The 18,528-nt window shown below is 38.3% G+C and overlaps 1 long non-coding RNA gene across 1 annotated transcript in view; it reads left to right on the top strand.

Annotated features, from left to right (window-relative positions):
- Positions 1-18,528, top strand: part of LOC138809580 (uncharacterized) — a 179,597-nt gene that overhangs the window by 119,951 nt on the left and 41,118 nt on the right. The gene's annotated exons all lie outside the window — the stretch shown is intronic.

Raw genomic sequence — 18,528 nt, 5'->3', positions numbered from 1 at the left:
CCCCAACAGCTGCACTTTTTGCATCGAAGTGAGATTCCCTGTGCTCACCAATCAATTCCCATGCTCCAAAAAAAAAAAAAAATCGTGATAAAGGGCTGGGAAGGTGGCTCAGTGGTAGAGCGCTTGCCTTGCATGCGTGAGGCCTGGGTTCGATTCCTCAGCACCACATAAGCAAAAAGAAAAAAGCCGGAAGTGGCACTGTGGCTCAAGTGGTAGAGCGCTAGCCTTGAGCTGAAGAGCTGAGGGACAGCGCCCAGGCCCAGAGTTCAGGCCCCACAACCGGACCCCCCCCCCCCTCAAAAAAAAATGACCCAGGGCTGGGAAGGTGGCTCAGTGGTAGAGCGCTTGCCTTGCATGCATGAGGCCCTGGGTTCGATTCCTCAGCACCACATGAGCAGTAAAAGCCAGATGTGTTGCTGAGGGACAGCGCCCAGGCCCAGAGTTCAGGCCCACGACTGATGATGAAAACAAAATTGTGATAAAATTTGCCATTTTACTAATTTTTAACTTCATTTTGGTGGCATTAAGTGCATCCACACTGTTCTACAACCATCTATCTCCGAACATTTTCATCTTTCTAAACTAAAACTCAGTACCCATGAAACAACAACTGCATCCTTTCATCCCCAGGCAACTTTTAGCCTTTATTTGTATTGCTTTTTCTAATTGCCTTATCTTAGATACACAGAGTTAGACTTCACGCCCCCCACCCCGACCCCGTGTGTGTGTGTGTGTGTGTGTGTGTGTGTGTGTGTGTGTGTGTGTGTGTGTGTATGTGTGTGTGGAGGGGGGGAGGATCAATAGTATGGAACTTGTTAATCTAGAGACATTTATCTCAAGGGAACAGAGCACAACTACGACTTTTCAAATAAAAGGCCCAGGTCTAAACTTATTGTCAGTATGTGTTCTCTCCTCTACCCATGCAGGTAGAATCCAGATTCTAGTCTTGGAAGTACATACCTTCAATCCTCACTAAGCAAGGTATTAACCTCTGCTAATTCATTTAGAATTATTTTCAGTAATGAGGTGGGACACAAGACTCTTTTGTTGTTATTTTGTTAACTGTATTGCTTACTGGGGAAAGACACTCTGTTGAAAATGAACTACACAACTTGTGGGTGGGGATAGGAGGGAAAAGCTGGGAGAGAGTGAGGGAATGGGTGACATTGTTCAAAAAGAAATGTACTTTTCATCTGACATGTAACTGTAAACCCTCTGTATATCATCTTTATAATAACAAATAAATTTTTTAAAAATTATTAAAAAAAACAAATAGTTTGCTGGGAAGGTGGCTCAGTGGTAGAGCGCTTACCTTGCATGCATGAGGCCCTGGGTTCGATTCCTCAGCACCACATAAGCAAAAAGAAAAAAGACGGAAGTGGCACTGTGGCTCAAGTGGTAGAGCGCTAGCCTTGAGCTGAAGAGCTGAAGGACAGAGCCCAGGCCCAGAGTTCAGGCCCCACAACCGGACCCCCCCCAAAACAACAACAACAACAACAACAAACAAAAAAACAAATATTTTGAGGAATTTTGTTTCATTAATTAAAATGTGGCAATTAAAAGAAGGAAAAAATGATTTTGCCCCTGTGAATTTGGTGCCTCTTCATGTAAAATTTTTGTAACCTACTTCACTTGCATGACAAATTCTTAGCTTTCTGGAATCTACATTATCTACAACTGAGCATTGTTCTATGCTATTTTATACAGGAAAAAAAAATGAGGGATTCTGATTACAAAGTAGGCTTTGTTTATGGTAGCATTTTTTTTAACAGCAAATCTTTATCTTACAATCTTTGAATGTAATTCGAGGTTTTTAAAATGAAAGGCTTAATATCAGTGCAAGTAAGAAAATGTTAATCTTTCACAGGTATTGTCATTGCTTGTTAAAAGCTGGATTAAGGCCCATATAAGTTATTCATCTCAGTCTTCACAGAAATCTCCACAGGAAAAGATGGCCATGAAGTTGCTGTGCTTTGGATCTCTCTCTCTCTTCCTCTCTCTCCCTCCCTCCTTCACTTCCTTTCTCCCCTCTCCCTCTCTCTCCTCAGTTCCTCTCTCCCTCCCTCTTTCCTCCCTCCCTGTCTTCTCCTTCTCTCCCTTTCTCCCTGTCTCCTCCCTCCCCTTTTCAGTCTCTTTCTTCCTTCTCTCCCTCTCCCCTTCTCCTTCCTTCCCTCTCTCCCTTCTTCCTCTTTCACTCCTCTCCCCTTCCCTTCCTCCCCACCCCCTCTCCCCTTTCTCTTCCCTCTTTTTTTCTTTCCCTCTCTCTTCCTCCCTTTCTCTCTTTGTTATAGCAATGGAAAGGTGTATTACACAGATCTCACATTACCAACAGAAAACCACAATGCTATAGATAGAAATTATTATATAGTAAGCCCACACTTTTTTGTGTGTCAGACCAACTTTGAGCTAGTTTAGAACTATGAAATTAGCATGAAACACAAAGAAAAAAAACCAAATAAATCTCCAGATTTACCAACTAGTAACAATTATTATAAAAGAGGAGCTTTTAAAAATTAAACTTAGATCTTTTCCTTAAATATGCAAGACCTTGTGAGGCTCTCCCAGTGTCCTAATTTCCTATGAAAACTCATCTACAGAGAGACGGAGGTCTTCATGGACCGAATTATATACTTGTATAATGACTCCGCTGGCTGAGCTCTCAATAACTCCCCACCCCCAACACAGGGAGAACTATTGAGTCTCAGTCAGAAGTACAGGCATAGTAGAATAATGGTCACCTGTATGGGCATTCCATTGCAAAATGTCTCTGTCTTACTGTGCAATGCTCTAGTATTTTCTAGTATTTTCTGGGCAATGCTGAATTGTCCATCTGAAGTGAATCTCTTTTGCAAATCTCAAATCCTGCAAGACATTTTCTCAATCTAGGTAGGCTACAGAGCAAGTCTAAAATTGCCTGCCTCTTTAGTTTAGATATGCTGCTTTACAGTGTATCAATTTCTGCTTCTAATTTTAACCAAATAAAATGGGAAATAAAGGTAGAAAACAAAAACAAAATATCTAATTTAAAAACAAATAAGGCAAATATGGCTAAGACACATGTCTCAAGAGGCAGAGCACTTGCCTTAACAAGCAGATGTTCCTGAATTCAATAATCTGGTACCATCAACAAAAGAAAGAGAAAGAAAAAACAAAAGGAAACAAAGGAAGGATAAGCTGGGTGCTGGTGGCTCACATCTGTAATCCTAGCTACTCAGGAGGCTCAGCTCTGAGGATAACACTTTGAAGTCAGCCCAGGTAGTAAAGTCTATGAGAGTCTTTTCCAATTTACTACCAAAGTGTCAGAAGTGGAGCTGTGGCTTAAGCATAAAACATCAGCCTTGAATGAAAAAGTTAAGGGACAGTGCCCAGACCTTGAGTTCAAGCCCCATTATCAGCACGGGCACGCGTGCGCGCGCGCACGCACACACACACACACACACACACACTCAATCAATAAGTGACAAATGTGAACTTCAGCTATCATTATTACTTACAAATGTTGCTGCAGACTTAAAACTAGAAAGGAGTGTCAAGATCTCTAAGTTAGTGTTTGACATCTGGAGCATACATTGGTATGATGTGAACTTCAGATGGCTTAAGCAGCCCTGCTTTTGTGGCCTGGACATTTGCAACCCACTTGGCCTCTATGTTGAGCTGTCTCTGCTCTCTTATGGAACCTAGCTTTCCCTAGCAGGTGTCCCATGTTTCTGGCATCCACAACTTCCATGGATCTCCATTGCATCTTCAGCTTTTCTCTCATAGTTTCTCTTTCGGTTATCTGCAGCTATCCCAATCTTGCCAGCCATTGCTGGCCTCCCTGCTTTCCTTTGAATCTGAGTGAAAGCCCCCACAATCTCAGAACTCTTGCATTCTGCAGACGTGCAAAAACAAGTACCACCCAAATGATGTAAAAGTCTGCCACCAGTTCAAGCAGTAGCTGGGTCTAATCTGACCATGGCTTCAGCAGCCTTTTAGTATATGTGTTTGACTAACAATGGCGAAATTAATGCTGTGAAAACAGTCTTTTTTTTTTTGTCAGTTGTAGGGCTTGAACTCAGGGTCTGGGCACTGTCCCTGAGCCTCTTTGTGCTCAAGGTTAGCACTCTATCACTTAAGCCACAGCATCACTTCTGTTTTTAAGTGGTTAATTGGAGATAAGAGTCTCATGGGGACTTTTCTGTCTGGGGTGGCTTGGAACTATGATCTTCAGATCTCAGTCTCCTGAGTAACTAGGATTATAGGGGTGAGCCATCAGCTTGAAAACATATTCTTAGGTGTCTCTATACCAAGTAGGGTTTCCTAGGGATAACTATGCTATTTTCTCCATGGAAAGTCTCTCTCTGTCTCTTTGTCTCTCTGTCTCTGTCTCTGTCTCTCTCTGTCTTTGTCTCTCTCTCTGTCTCTCTGTCTCTGTCTCTGTCTCTCTGTCTTTCTGTCTCTCTGTCTCTCTCTCACTCTCTCCCCCTTTTTGATGTTAGTCCTAGGGCCTGGGCTCTGCCCCAAGTTTTGTGCTCAAAGCTACCACTTGAGCATAGTTCCATTTCTGGCTCTTTGGTGGTTAATTGGAGATAAGAGTCTCCCAGACTTTCCTGCCTGGGCTGACTTTGAACCACAATCCTGAGACTTCAGCCTTTAATGTAGCTAGGATTACTGTACAGACAGGAGCCACCAGGTGCCCAGCTCAATGAAAGTCTTTTAAATGTGCTTTGACTTTTATATTCTGGAGCCTGTGATAGGTGGGGGTAGGCCATTTCTGAGATGACCTAAAGGTATCTTTCTGTTGTGAAGTACTAGGGGTGTGTGTGTGTGTGTGTGTGTGTGTGTGTGTGTGTGTGTGTGTGTGTGTGTGTGTGTGTGTGTGTGTGTGTGTGTGTGTGTGTGTGTGTGTGTGTGTGTGTGTGTGTGTGTGTGTGTGTGTGTGTACTTGGCTGGGACTTAGGGCCTAGGCAATGCCTCTTAGCTCTTTCACTCAAGGCTGGTGCTCTACCATTTGAGCCCCAGTTCTACTTCCAGCTTTTTGGCAGGTAGTTGGAGTTAGGGTATCATGGTCTTTGCTGGCCAAACTGGCTGTAAGCAAGGATCCTCAGATGCTAATTAGCCTTCAGCTAGGATTATAGTGAGCCATTAGCACCAGCCTAAGCTACTTTTTAATGGTGCCAATATCTTCAGATACTATCCCTTCTTTACTTCCCTTTTCTGTCAAAACATAAGATTTTCAATTCTTTCTGCTGGGCTTTGTTGTCTCATTTCTTATCAAATAGCTGATTAAAAGCAGCTAGCAGTAACCATGCCAAAGCCTGAGTTCTCCAGGAGAGCAGGGGCATCCCCATTGTCATACCAGCCCCTAGCACCACTTTTGGAACATACAAGGTGACAAATCAGTAATAGTTTCACTTTACCTATGAAAGAAAAGAAAAGGTATTAGTTCTATTACACAGGCAATGAATATGAAGTGACTTGGAGAAGGAAAATATCAATACAAATGAAATTTCCAGTGATATATTTATGAACCTTTTAGGAACTAGACCAAAGGTAGTTAGAAACTATGCTATGTCCTCTGTAGTACTGTTAGACTTATTCCCAAAAGGTAAAATTCCGAACAATCGATTTATAAGAAAATTGGAGGGGAAGACAGAAATGAAAGGAAAGGAGTTTATGTTTTGTGTACGTGTCTGTGTTTTACTAAATTGACATGAGATCACTTAGCAAAACAGAGTCAACCCTTTTCTTTTCTAAAATAACCTAGAAAAAAATGCATCTAAAAATAATGAATCATGAAAGCAAAAGCATATCTCAATAACCCGAGAGAACCAAATGCAGAAAAGCATGGTTTGTAACATGCTCTAAAGAAACTATCCTGGTCATACAAACAATTTCAGAGATAGCTTAAACCAGGTACCAAGGAACAAGTTCTATTAAGGGTTGTCCTCTTCTATTTTGACTCAACAACCTCTATTTTAGGTCTTCAGCCATTTCCCCCAAAATCAGGTGACAAGACCAGACCTGACCCGGATTGTTAACTCCCACATAGGCCCCCAGTAACCTCTAGCTGCAGCAGCAAAATGCCTTCTGCCCAGACTTTGCAATCAGTAAACCCCACCATGGCTGTGTGCTGTCTTGGCTTCAGCTGCAACCGCAGAGTACTCTTCCATCCCTAGCTCTTGGCCTTATAAAGGTACCCACTTTGCACAATGACAAGTATTGAGCCCAGCCTGAAAGGCACAGCCTTGTCAGCTCTCTGACAATAAACTTTGCTGTACTTGACTTGGTGTTCATGTGGTCTTCTGGCCTGGAGCTTTCAAAGGTCACATAGTAAATATTTTAGCAAAGTAGGGACCAAGATGAGGTTAGGGGATTGTCTAGTGGGTGAAATTTAAGTTAAGGCCAATCTTAAGGTTAATCTTAAACCCCATGGATCTCTGTTTACTCCCTAGTTCTATCCTTGATTTTAGGGTTTGCAATTTGTATCCGTAAATATGCAAGTGAACAAACATAGCTGTGTTCCCTCAAACTTCATTTATTAAAAAAATTACAGCAGTGTGGAATTGTTATATAGCTATTGCTTGCTGAATCCTGCTCCAAATTCAGGATCCCCAAATTCAAAACATCAAAACTATGAAAAATTGTGGTACAGAGGAGGACCTGATAAACCCTCTTCCTTCGTGGCATCTCCACTCAAGGCTTACATTTCTGAAGTCCTGTAGAAACCCTCTGTGTTCATGCTTGAAAATGTCCTTTTTCCAGCAAGTTTGGCTGTCATTGAAGTTTAGTTTAAAAATAATTTCTCCTCAAAACTATTGTTGTGTTTCTTTGTCATGTCCTGCATTGCCAAAGCAAAGTCCATTGACATGAGACTTCTTATTCTTTTGTAAGCAGCCTATATTTTTGCTCTGGACTTTAAAGATTTTCTCTTGATTTTCAGATTAAAGAACAAAGTCAACAAAGAAAGAATAATAGATAGGAAATAGAAAATAAGAATGTCAGAATGTGAGCCAATAATAAAAATACTTTTTTCCCTCTAGCAATAGACATAAAAAAAGGCATGTTTGGAGGAGGGAGGTAGCATGGGGATTTGAACTCAGTACCTTGTGCTTATTCAGTTTGGTTGCCCTGTTGGTGCTTTATCACTTGAACCATGCTTCCTGCTTTTTTCTAGTTATTCTGGAGACTGAGTCCTGGATATTTTTCTGGCTGAACTGGCCTCAAACTACCATTCTTTGGATAGTAGCCTCTTAGGTGTCTAGGATTACAGGCCTGAGACACTGGCAGCTGGCTAAAAGCTCTATTGTATTTTTAAAGTCCATTCAGTCATATGCTTTGAATAACAGACATGTCTAAAACAAAATGACCTGGAATGAATGAAATAAAGTTTCTTAAAACAGATATCCAGGGTAGATTCCAATAAAAATGAAAGCAAATATGGCAATATTAATTCCATATAGAATAGGATTCAAGATGAAAATAATTTAAATGGAAAAATGATAATATTTTATTTTGGTGAAAGAAAAAATGTATGGAAATGAAAAAAAAAAAGCATTAAACATCTGGGCATCATTTTCCAGTACCCATGAAGTAGTTACAAAAGCTGAAACTAAAACTGAAATCAAATAAAAAAGAAATATCTGAAATTCTGAGATACATTTGAAAGCTGAAACCATATAATCTGTTTCTCTTTCAATTACGTAAAATTAAACATTAGCAAAAGAATAAGAAATTATATCTCTAAATAACACCCAAGGTGCGCAGAAATTAACACTAAAAGTATAAACTTTTAAAGTAAGGTGAAAATGAGAAGTTCTTTAAAACTTAAGTAATAGATTAACAGAGTAGTACTCAGAGTATTTGCACTAACTTAAATAATATATGTTTGTACATGGGTGTATATGCTGGTCCTGGGGCTTGAAACACAGTGCGTAGGCATTGTCCCTGAGCTTTTTTGCTAAAGGCTAGCACTCTACCATTTGAAGCACAGCTCCACTTATGGCTTTTTGGTGGTTAATTGGAAATAAGAATCTCACGGACTTGTCAGCCCAAGCTGGCTTCGAACTGCAATCCTCAGACCTCAGCCTGCTGAATACCCAGGATTATAGGTTGTAATCTACAGGCTCCCCGCTTAAACAATATATTTTTAAATAAGAAAGATTAAAAACAAATTAATTCAAGAAACTAGACAGAAAAATAACTAAAAAGAGTAAGTATAATAAAGCACACTATTTTAAAACAGAATATTTTACTTACTCAGCATGATATTATACATTCTTAGTGTGGAAAGACCCAAGATCTAAAGAGAACTTTCACAAATATTATATGCCAGAGAGAAACAGCAATGCTCCAGAATTAGCCCAAAGTAGCTAGAGCAGTCTTTGCTCCTTTTCTCTAACAGCAAGCAAGGTTACCTCTTCAGAGGGGAGAAAATGGTAAGAGCATAAAAAGCAAGCAGTCAGGGAATTTAGGCCTATATGGATTGCAGATGGCAAGAAGCTGATAAACCAAAACAAGCCCCACAAGTGAGGGCAGAGGATACCAAAGAATAAGGAATTAAGGACAGCAAGCTCCCAAGGGGAAGAGGAATCCATGTATTATGACTGGCAGGAAAGTCCTGAGAGTGGGTATAGGCAAAGACATATTTGGAACTGTGGTCCAGTAAATGGAAAAAGTTCCAGACTTGATGACTTCTAGCTACCTGAATATCATCTGTTAGGAGTGGGAAGAGAATAGACTCAGAGAGAAAGAAGATTTGAAATAGCTGTTGTGGAACATAGGTAGTGGAATTTGGGGTTGTGTTGAAGACCCAAAGAAAGTCAGCACAATTATAAATTTGAAGAGGTGGTATTAATGTCCTTGCTGAATGATTTTCTCCAGCAGCCTTCTGATGGCTGAATGTATTTTGTTTTGTTTTGTTTTGTTTTATTGTGAAAATACTATACAGAGGGGTTACAATTACATGGGCAAGATAATGAGTACATTTCTTATCAAGCATTGTAGCCTCCTCCTTTGTTTCCCCTTCCTGTCCCTTCCCATCTTCCCCCCCCCCAACCCAATCCTTCTTCCCCCCTCCTCCCCTACCAAAGTTGTAAAGTTCGTTTTCTACATAACGACTTGTACATCTCATTGTTGCAATGGGTCCACCTGTATCCCTATTTAAACAATTTGTTTTTTCCCTTCCCCTCCACAAATTATACCAACATCAAATACAGTGAAAGCAGGTGTTACACCGTGGAGGAGGGACATACAAAGCAACAAAGAAATAATCTTATAAATGTGTTAGAAGCAATCGCATGAAAGAAAAAAAACACTTGAATACATACCTTAGGGATATTTTGAAAGGGGAAAACAGTGATGTGGGAGCCCCCTTTTATTTATTATGTGCCATAAAGCTCCTACTACAAAGCTAGTCCTAAAGTAGAAACTAGTAAGTATTGGTTAATTGGCCCTTTCTAATGCTTATGACAAAGACCTGGTTAAATTTATCAGCCACTTTGCATTCCTCCTTGAAAGGCACTTGACTTCTTCATGTCTGTTCAGTAAAATTAGGTCTTCTGAAGCCTCATCCAGATGGATGCATGTGGATGACAGTTTTGGTTTATTGCTCTTGGCTCAGTGAATGAAAATGAAATGGAGCAGAATCATTTAGGTCATTTGCTCCTGACATCATTACGCTAGCATAATGCACACAGCCTTTTTCTTTTGAAAATACATTTGTGGAATGTGCTTTTTAGGGTATAAAGTCCTTCCTGTCCAGGACTCGGTGCCAGTGTGGTTTTATGTCTCCCCTAGCTGTCTTTGTGGCTTAGGTCTGCTTCAGATTGTAGATATGTAGGGAAGATGGGGTACAGGTGGTTCCACTTTCATCATTGATACTAGCAGTACTTGCTGGTATTCTGGCTGCAGTGGCTTCTGCATCAGTTCAAACAGCAAAAACCATCAGCAGAGCAGAGTTGGAATAATACTGATGGCAGCTAAAGATTTCTCTTACTTCGAGGTATTAAAGATTGGGTTTCACAATATATTACCTCTAAAGATGAGCTAATTTTGCAATTAAAGATTTGTATCCCATCTTTGATCAGTCTATAAGAAATGTAAGGGCCCACTCCACAGTAGTCAGGTAAGGTATTCTAGAGTTAGGTAGAAAAAGTTAACACATAGAGAAAGATGTCATTGTTGCATTAATTTGTGGGTGACATCATTTATCTAAACAAAGGGCATGAGAACCAAAGAGAAAAGACAATGATGGATATAAAAAAGGATTGAACTAACTCAGTAATGTAATTGCTTACTATTCTTATGATCACTTTTTTACAAAAGAAATATTAGAATGACATTTATTCAGCAGGCCCAGAAGGCAACAAATCCAAATTAAAAGAAAAGTCCATGTTCTTCCAGAAGAAAAATGGAATGAATTTCTTGTAATAGGCAGCATGAGTGAGAAGCTGGAATCCATTTATAATGTGGAAACAAAGGGAGGTATTTCTTCTCATAAGAAAAATTAGAACAATCAGAAATACTGGCACAAACAAAGAAAGTCAAAATCCAACTCTGTGAACTAAAGGAGGATGAATAAAGAATCCAGTTAGCCTTGATATCAGAATATTCCTCCTTGAGAGGCACAGGAGATGAGATTTTTGCACTACACAGAAGAAAGACACATTTGACCATGATTTGTTTTTTTTCTCTACCAAATGTCATCTCTCCTGAGGGCTAGCTTATCCCCTCATACAAATTCTGGTAACTCCTGTTTTTGTTATCCTTGCCCAGGAGTTGTCAGTCATGTAGAGAATTGCAGTACTCCACCTAAAACTGTTGGTTTTCCTCAGTCTTATACTTTTGCAAACAGTTTTTCAATAATCTCTCTTCAATTATATCTTCTGACAGAATCCCTCAGTACCTTGAGATAAAGAGAATGAGATAATACTTCCAGGTGTGTGCAGTGACTATTGATTGCTATTGCCATGAAATCATGCGATAAGGGATGAGAGACATGTATCTCTGCTTTCTTCAGTCAGTATCTACATAGATGTCTACCTGCTTCTCACAGAGAGCTCTTCTAGTGTCAAGTATCATTCCAGTGTTGCTTTTTAGGTACAAATGGCTCTAAATGCAATATATTACTTTGGACTTAAGTGAATAAATAGAAATCAATTCCCAGAGTAGCCACTATCAATGCATTTAGAACTGAGGTGAGAATCACTGTGTAGTTCCTCTCTTCTATTTTGGCACAAAGAATGGACTAAATCTATTCCCACTCATCCTCATCCTGGAGCTCCTAGGTGGGAACACATTTTATCCTCCACCATCATTACAATGGTGTTGCTTCACTATACTGAAAGAAATACTGCTTGTGATGGGCTTTTTCTGAAAGAGCATTCAGACATGAGATTTATGGGCTGATAAAATATTGGACTTTTAATAGTTCTCTCACAGCCCAGACTTTCGAATATGTCTTGTGGCGTTTTCCCCCCATGTTGGGTTATTTGTTCTTTTCTTTTGATATCTTTTTCTCCAACGTTTCTTTCTCATGTTAGTTCCTTAAATTTGCAACTCAGTTCTTCTTTTTTGCCTTTTCTCAAATCTTTATTCACTTCCTCAAAAATAAAACTGGAGTTATTTCCAAAGGGTCTTTCTCCAGCTTGCACCTGTAATTGCATCTTAGTCATCAGTCTCTTACGCAAGTTCCCATATCCAGACTGGCTTCCTAGAACAAACTTGTTATGTTTTCCTTTCTCTTTCTCTCTACCTTTCTTAATATTTTTCATGTCATCAATTGTCTTTGTTATGTGCTTGTTCCTCTCCAACCTTTTTTGTTCCACTCTTCTGTTCCATTAATCACTTCTGTCCATTTGGTTGAACAGATTAGTCTGTTAGCTCGTTGCTGCCTCTCATTTTTCTGTGAGATTCAAATTAAAGCACTGATTTTTAAGTCTGATTCTCTTTCTGTCTTTCAGTTCTCAGCCCAAATTTGGATGCATGGCTCTTGGTTGTACCCCTTGCTTCTTTCTATGTGATTGTAAAACAGGAAGTATCAGACTCATCTAGGGAATTTTCTCAAATGGATGTCTCTGGTTTTCCCAACACTTGTGTTTCCATCCTGATCTTGGAGGTGGGATGGTATGAGGACAGAAGGTAAACACCTTATTTTGACCAAGTTTCTCTTGTTAATGTCCTGCTGTATCTTGTCCCTTTCAGCCTTATCACGGATTAAGATCCTCCACTCTAGAAGCTTCCACTTCCTGAATCAGACGGATTATTTGTCTAAGGCATTACCTACCAGCTGAAGAGAAGTTCTATGGGGTAATATGTGAGTGACATACAGAGAGTGGTAGAGTAATTCCCACCTTGACTCAAGCCAAGGTTTACTATACTATACACAATAATATACTATAATACACACACTGCAATGCAATTTACTCACATTTTAGTGAAAGCTTTAAAAGAATTCCGAGTTTACATTAAGCTAATCCTTTGGCTCACATACTTCTAGAGTTGGTCCCAAGATTTTCAAGAGCTGGAAGTGCACAAAATCCAAAGAAAAACACAGAAACAAATAATCTTCAAGCAATCCCTAGAGGTCTGTTTACAGTTTTCCTACTTGGACTCAGATCTTTGGAATTCGAAAAGAGGCATTCTCCATCTCCATTGAAATTGAACTTGATGGGTATCAAGTCAAGTATCTCCTTCAGAAGAGTAAAAAGAGCTTGATTTTTATTCAATGAAGTAATATAACATAAGAGGCATCAAATAAACCCACTGATGGGTCTGAAAATAGTTTTCATTATAAACTTTATTACCAAGATTTAAATAAGAGTTTGTATTTCAAATATCATATTGCCAGAGATACAAGATGTGACCCTCAAGTCATAGGCAAAAATTACATCAGAACTTGCTAAAGCATTTTGCTATAGGAGGAACAATGCCTGAGATATTGATGTGGCAACTTTGAAAATGCAACTGGTTACTGTTATGGGGTACTTATTATAGGTTAAAAGAGAAATTTGTCTAAGGACTATCCTACAAAAACATAATTTAGAACTAAAGATCTCAGTAGGCGAAGAGATCAAGAACTAGAAGTGTGAACTCGAAGTAATTTTCTAGCTGTGCCAAAGAAAATAATTTCCCACATCTATCATGTTTAGATTTAAGGGACTATCCTCATAGCTTGGTAAAGAAACATGCAAAATGAACATTTAGTTATGAACCTGCTGTTCTTCCTGGTATGCTAGTGTTCCAATTATTATTATGTGCTTATTTTTTTGCAGTCATGATTGAGTAGGAGTAAGAAGGTAGAAATGGCTCCAGTGTCTTCTCTTGGTTCAAAACTCCTGATTGAAATTTACTCTTAATCCTATAAGCAGAGAAGACTACTGACACCACTTGAGAATGAGAATGGCAGAAATTCTCATTGAGTTGAAAGCAAACCATCAACAGAAAGCTCATGAATTGAGGGTAGCCTGTCAGTCAAAGAGGCAGCTATCAAGAGTTATAATTAATATGAAGATATTCCAAAACTCTTTTGCAGAAGAATAACAATCTAGTTTTAGATTAATTCTTTTTCCTTGAATAGAGGCTCAGGTAGAGGTTTTACCAGTTATGATTCCAAAGTTATATTTTCTTCCGGGAATAGTCTTTCCTTAGAAGTGTGGATTTCTTAAGATTCATTTTAAACTTGTATTAAAACTTTCTGGGAAGTTGTTGACAATCCTATAAGTATCAAATATAAATCCTAATAATTAATTAATTATTACTTAATTAATTAAAATATATGGCCCAGTGCTCTAAAACAACTGTGGACAGGACAGGGCCAGAAATGAAAAACATAAAACTACCCTACGGAGTCAGACTAATTATGTAAGCAGATCTGTATTATGTCTGAATGTGGGTTATAGAAGTTCGTCAGAAAATATCTTTGAAAATTAAGAGCTAGCCAACAATTTACATCTCCATTGTCTCTTTATTATTAATATGGACTCATCTCTGCCCTCTCCCAGTCCTCTCAGTTTTCCTTATGTTTTTCTCTTGGTATTAAGATATTCCTCACATTTTGGGCTAGTTAATAGAAGGCAAGTTATTGTTGACTGTTAGTATGATGTGCTTTTGCTCATTGACTAGTGCTCTACTACCTGAACCCTGCCTTGAATTCCAACCCTATCATCTTTATCCATTGATTAAGGAGACCAGCTTTAGTCAGCATTAGTAGGAATCCAGCAGGACTGTCTTTCTTTCTTTCTTTCTTTCTTTCTTTCTTTCTTTCTTTCTTTCTTTCTTTCTTCTTTCTTTCTTTCTTTCTTTCTTTCTTTCTTTCTTTCTTTCTTTCTTTCTTTCTTTCTTTCTTTCTACATCTATCTACATATCTATCTACCTACCTATATCTATCTACCTACATCTATCTATCTATCTATCTATCTATCTATCTATCTATCTATCTATCTATCTATCTATCTATCTATCTATCTCCCACCTACCTATCTGCCTACCCCTGTCTATCTACTTGCCTTTATCTATCTACCTCTATTTTTCTGTCTGTCTAAAGAATATACTACCACAGGGCGTTATTTCTCTTTTTTTTAAGTATATATTGCATATTTATTTAACTTTAAATAAAAATAAAGTTGTCAGTCTCTTATTTGGTCATCTTCATAGTTACCTTATGAAAAGCAGCATGAATAGTGGAAAGACAGGAACAGTGTCATCCTACCACAGGGCATTATTTCTTGTATTTCCCCTCAGTATTTCTTTCCTTCATACTCAGCCTGTATGGCAAGAATATGGGGGCTGTTAACCTGGCAATTTCCAATCTTTGAGACAACATCTCACTGTATAGCTCAGACTGGCCTTGAACTTGTGATTCTCCTACCTCAGTCCCCTGAGTACTATATTGCAGGCATGCACCACCACACTTGGCTTATACTCATAATTTTTTCATTACCAATGGGTCTTTGATATTTCTCGAGCGTTTTAACTGGAATTGGCCACCTTGGAGTGAAACAAACAAAAAATTAAAGCTGGATGCTGGTAGATCATGCCTACAATCCTAGCAGGATTACTCAGGAAGCTGACATCTGAGAGTCAAGGTTCAAAACCAGCACAGACAGACAACTCTGAGAGACTTTTATTTCCACTTAACCAGCAAAAAGCCAGAAGTAGAGGTGTGGCTCAAGTGTTAAGAGGGTCAGTTTTGAGTAATAAGCAGATATGAAGACCAATGTAACAGACTAGAAGACCTAGAAAAAATCCATATATCTATTGCCAACTGATATTTTTTTTTACAAAACAACCTAAAATATGTGCTAGAAAAAGGATAGTCTCTTCAATAAGAGACATGCAGAATAATGAAATTGGACCTCTTTTCTCTTATCCTGTAACAATATCAATTCAAAATGGATCAAAAACTTTAATATAAAACTTGAAGCCTTGAAACAACTAAAAGAAAAAGTAGGGAACACACTAGAACTTATTGGCATAGGCAAGAACTTCCTGAACAGAATTCCATGAGCTCAGCAAATAGGAGTGAAAATTGAGAAATGGCATTGCATTCATCTAAAAAGCTTCTGCACAGTAAAGGATTTTGTCACTAAGCTAAAATGACAGTCTTTAGAAGACCCTTGTCAGCAACCTATCTAACAAGGTTCTAATTATACAAGGAACTTAAAAACTAACTTCCCAAAGAATCAATAGCCCAATCAATAAATAGGCCAAGGAGCTAAATGGACATTTCTCTGAAGGAGTTTAAATGGCCAATAAATACATGAAGAACATTCCAGGTCATCAAGGAAGTACACATCAAAGTAACATTAAGATTCCATCTCATTTCAGTCAGAATGGCTATCATCAAGAATATGGCCAATAACAATTGCTGGTGAGGATGTGGAGGAGGAGGGACACTACTACACTATTGGTAGGAATGTAAATTAGTACAACCATTATGGAACTCAGTATGGAGATTTTCCAAAATCTAAAATTAAAACTACCTTATAATCCAGAAATACCACTCCTTGGAATTTATCTGAAAGATCAAAAGTCAGGGTATAATGATGGCAACTGCATACCTATGTTCATTGAGGAACTATTCACAATATCCAAATTATAGAAACAATGAATAAGTGGATCAAGAAGATGTTACACACACACACACACACACACACACACACACACACACACACACACAACACCCCTCCCCCCATAGGGGTTTTATTTGGCTCTCAGGAAGAATGAAATTATGACATTGAAGGAAATAACCTGCTAAAAAAATTCACACTAGCTAAGCCCAGAAAAACAAAACTCACATTGTTCCTCTCATATGTGGATCTTAGATAAAAAATGCAACCTTCCATGTAAATATACATAGGGACATATGCATATATGTATATATGGATTATATATATGTATATGATGAATTGACTAAAGTATGGGACATGCAGGAGTAAAAGTCCATTGTGTAAACCCTTTAAATAATTAACAGACAACCTAACAAAATTTTATCTGGAAGCTAGAACATGTTTTGGAGGGGAGGAGCTAGTGGAAGGGGGAGGACAAATAGAAAAGAAAGTAGTGAATGTAGACAGTCATAAATTCAAAGTATATATGTGAAAAAGTAAATGGGAATCTTATATAACTGGTGAGGAAAGAGATAGGTAAGGAGGGAGCATTGTGGAAGGGCCAACTCTATCAAGATGCACTGCACACATAAATGGACATGTTAACTTATAACACCTTTGTCAAACCATTTGAATATAAAAATATTTAAATTACAAAAATCAGGATGATAGATACCTGATCAAATACTAATTTCATTTGAACAAGCCAGATTTCAAATAAATTTATACTAATCAAGTTAAAATTTTTTTCAACATTCTAATTCAAAGGTTGAGATTGTCAGGTTGGCTAAACAAAGGAGCTATATATATATATATATATATATATATATATATATATATATATATATATATGTTGTCTAGAAGAAACTTCTGTAAGAATAAGACAAAAATAGGTTATAAGGATGGGATTACACATGTCATTAGTTATTGGTTTCATTAATTAAAACTAAACTACAGTAGCTATGTTAATATCAGATAAAGTAATTAGGGATAGAGTCATTTCATAACAAGAAAGGTTTAATTCATAGAGAACACAGGATAATTGTAAATACTTACATACCCAAACATTGAGCTTCAAAAAAACATACAAGTAAAACCTATAGACAGCAAGAATCTAGCTGTCTCTTTGAATTGAAGACTCAGAGCTAAGAGAATAGTGAGGTCAAAGTAGCTAGGATTTTAGGGCAGGGTACCAGAAAAGAAAGAGCAGCACACAGAGAGAGTTTGGGGTATCCTTCAGTGTTCAGCTGGACACTAATAAGTCCATATGTCTGATGATATCAGTCAAAGTTGGAAATAAAACTACCAAAAGGATTATAGAACACAATACTTGGTGCTCACACAGAGCCTGGAAAAGTTCCTGTACCTAATGGACAAAATTTGAAACCCTGCTAATTGTGAAGAATCAAGTAACATATTCAGAAGACTTTTGCCTCAATAGTCATGAAAAAAACAAAAACTTATCCTAGGCTAAACACTACTCTGATCCTACCTAAGCAAGCTTAAAAGCAACCCATGAAAGGACTGAACTGTTGCCAAGTAACCTAACTGTGCTAGGGACAAAGTTCAAGAGTATTTTTTCACAAACAAGTGAAATTTGACAATACCTGGCATACAATCAACATTACCAGGTGTGCTCATTGCTTAGTGCAGCTTAATTAAATAATTACTACCAGTATAGACTGAATGTGTCTGCCCCCGCTAAAATTCACATACTGAAATCCTAACTCCAGTGTAGTAATAATAAAAGATGTTTTACAACATTAGGAGCTTTACAAAAGGGACCCCAGACTTTTCATTTTTTAATTTTATTATGCGAAGGTAGAAATGAAATATTGGCAGTACGAGATCAGGAAGATGGTCTCACCAGAACCCAACCATGTTGGCACCCTGATCTCAAACTTCCAGCTCCAAAACTCTGAGAAATGAAGTCTTATTGTTTACAAGCCATTAAGTCTTTGGTATTTTGTTATAGAAATCCAAATTGACTAAGGCAGTATCTTTTTTATTGTCCAAGAGAGGGACCTGAACCCATTAGCTGACACTTGCTTTTGCTCACTGGCCAGTGCTCTACCACCTGAGCCATGCCTTCAACCCAAGGCAGCGTCTTAAAACAACATATTTATAACCTAACAGTTATGTAGGTTAGAAGTCTGGACAAAGCTCAACTTGTTTCTTCTCTCAAGGGCTGAGAAGGTAGTGGAGGTGTCACGTGGGGCTGCGTTCTCTTCTGAAGTTTAAGGTCCTTTTATAAAGCTATGAGACTTTTGGCAGGATTCACTTCTTTGAAGTTGTGAAACTGTGAACATTATATCTTTTGTGACACCATCAGAATACATTTTTCTGACTTCTGTCTTCATTCTTTAACTTCCTTGTTAAGAAATCACCCTTAGGAAGTAGAGCTGTGGCTCAAGTAGTAGAGCTCTAGCTCTATTAGCTA

Source organism: Dipodomys merriami, unplaced genomic scaffold, assembly GCF_024711535.1.
Source record: "Dipodomys merriami isolate MVZ:Mamm:240054 unplaced genomic scaffold, mDipMer1.0.p SCAF_5, whole genome shotgun sequence".
Classification (NCBI taxonomy): Eukaryota; Metazoa; Chordata; class Mammalia; order Rodentia; family Heteromyidae; genus Dipodomys; species Dipodomys merriami.
Note: the sequence above shows the minus strand (reverse complement) of the source record. Positions and strands in the feature narration are given on the sequence as shown.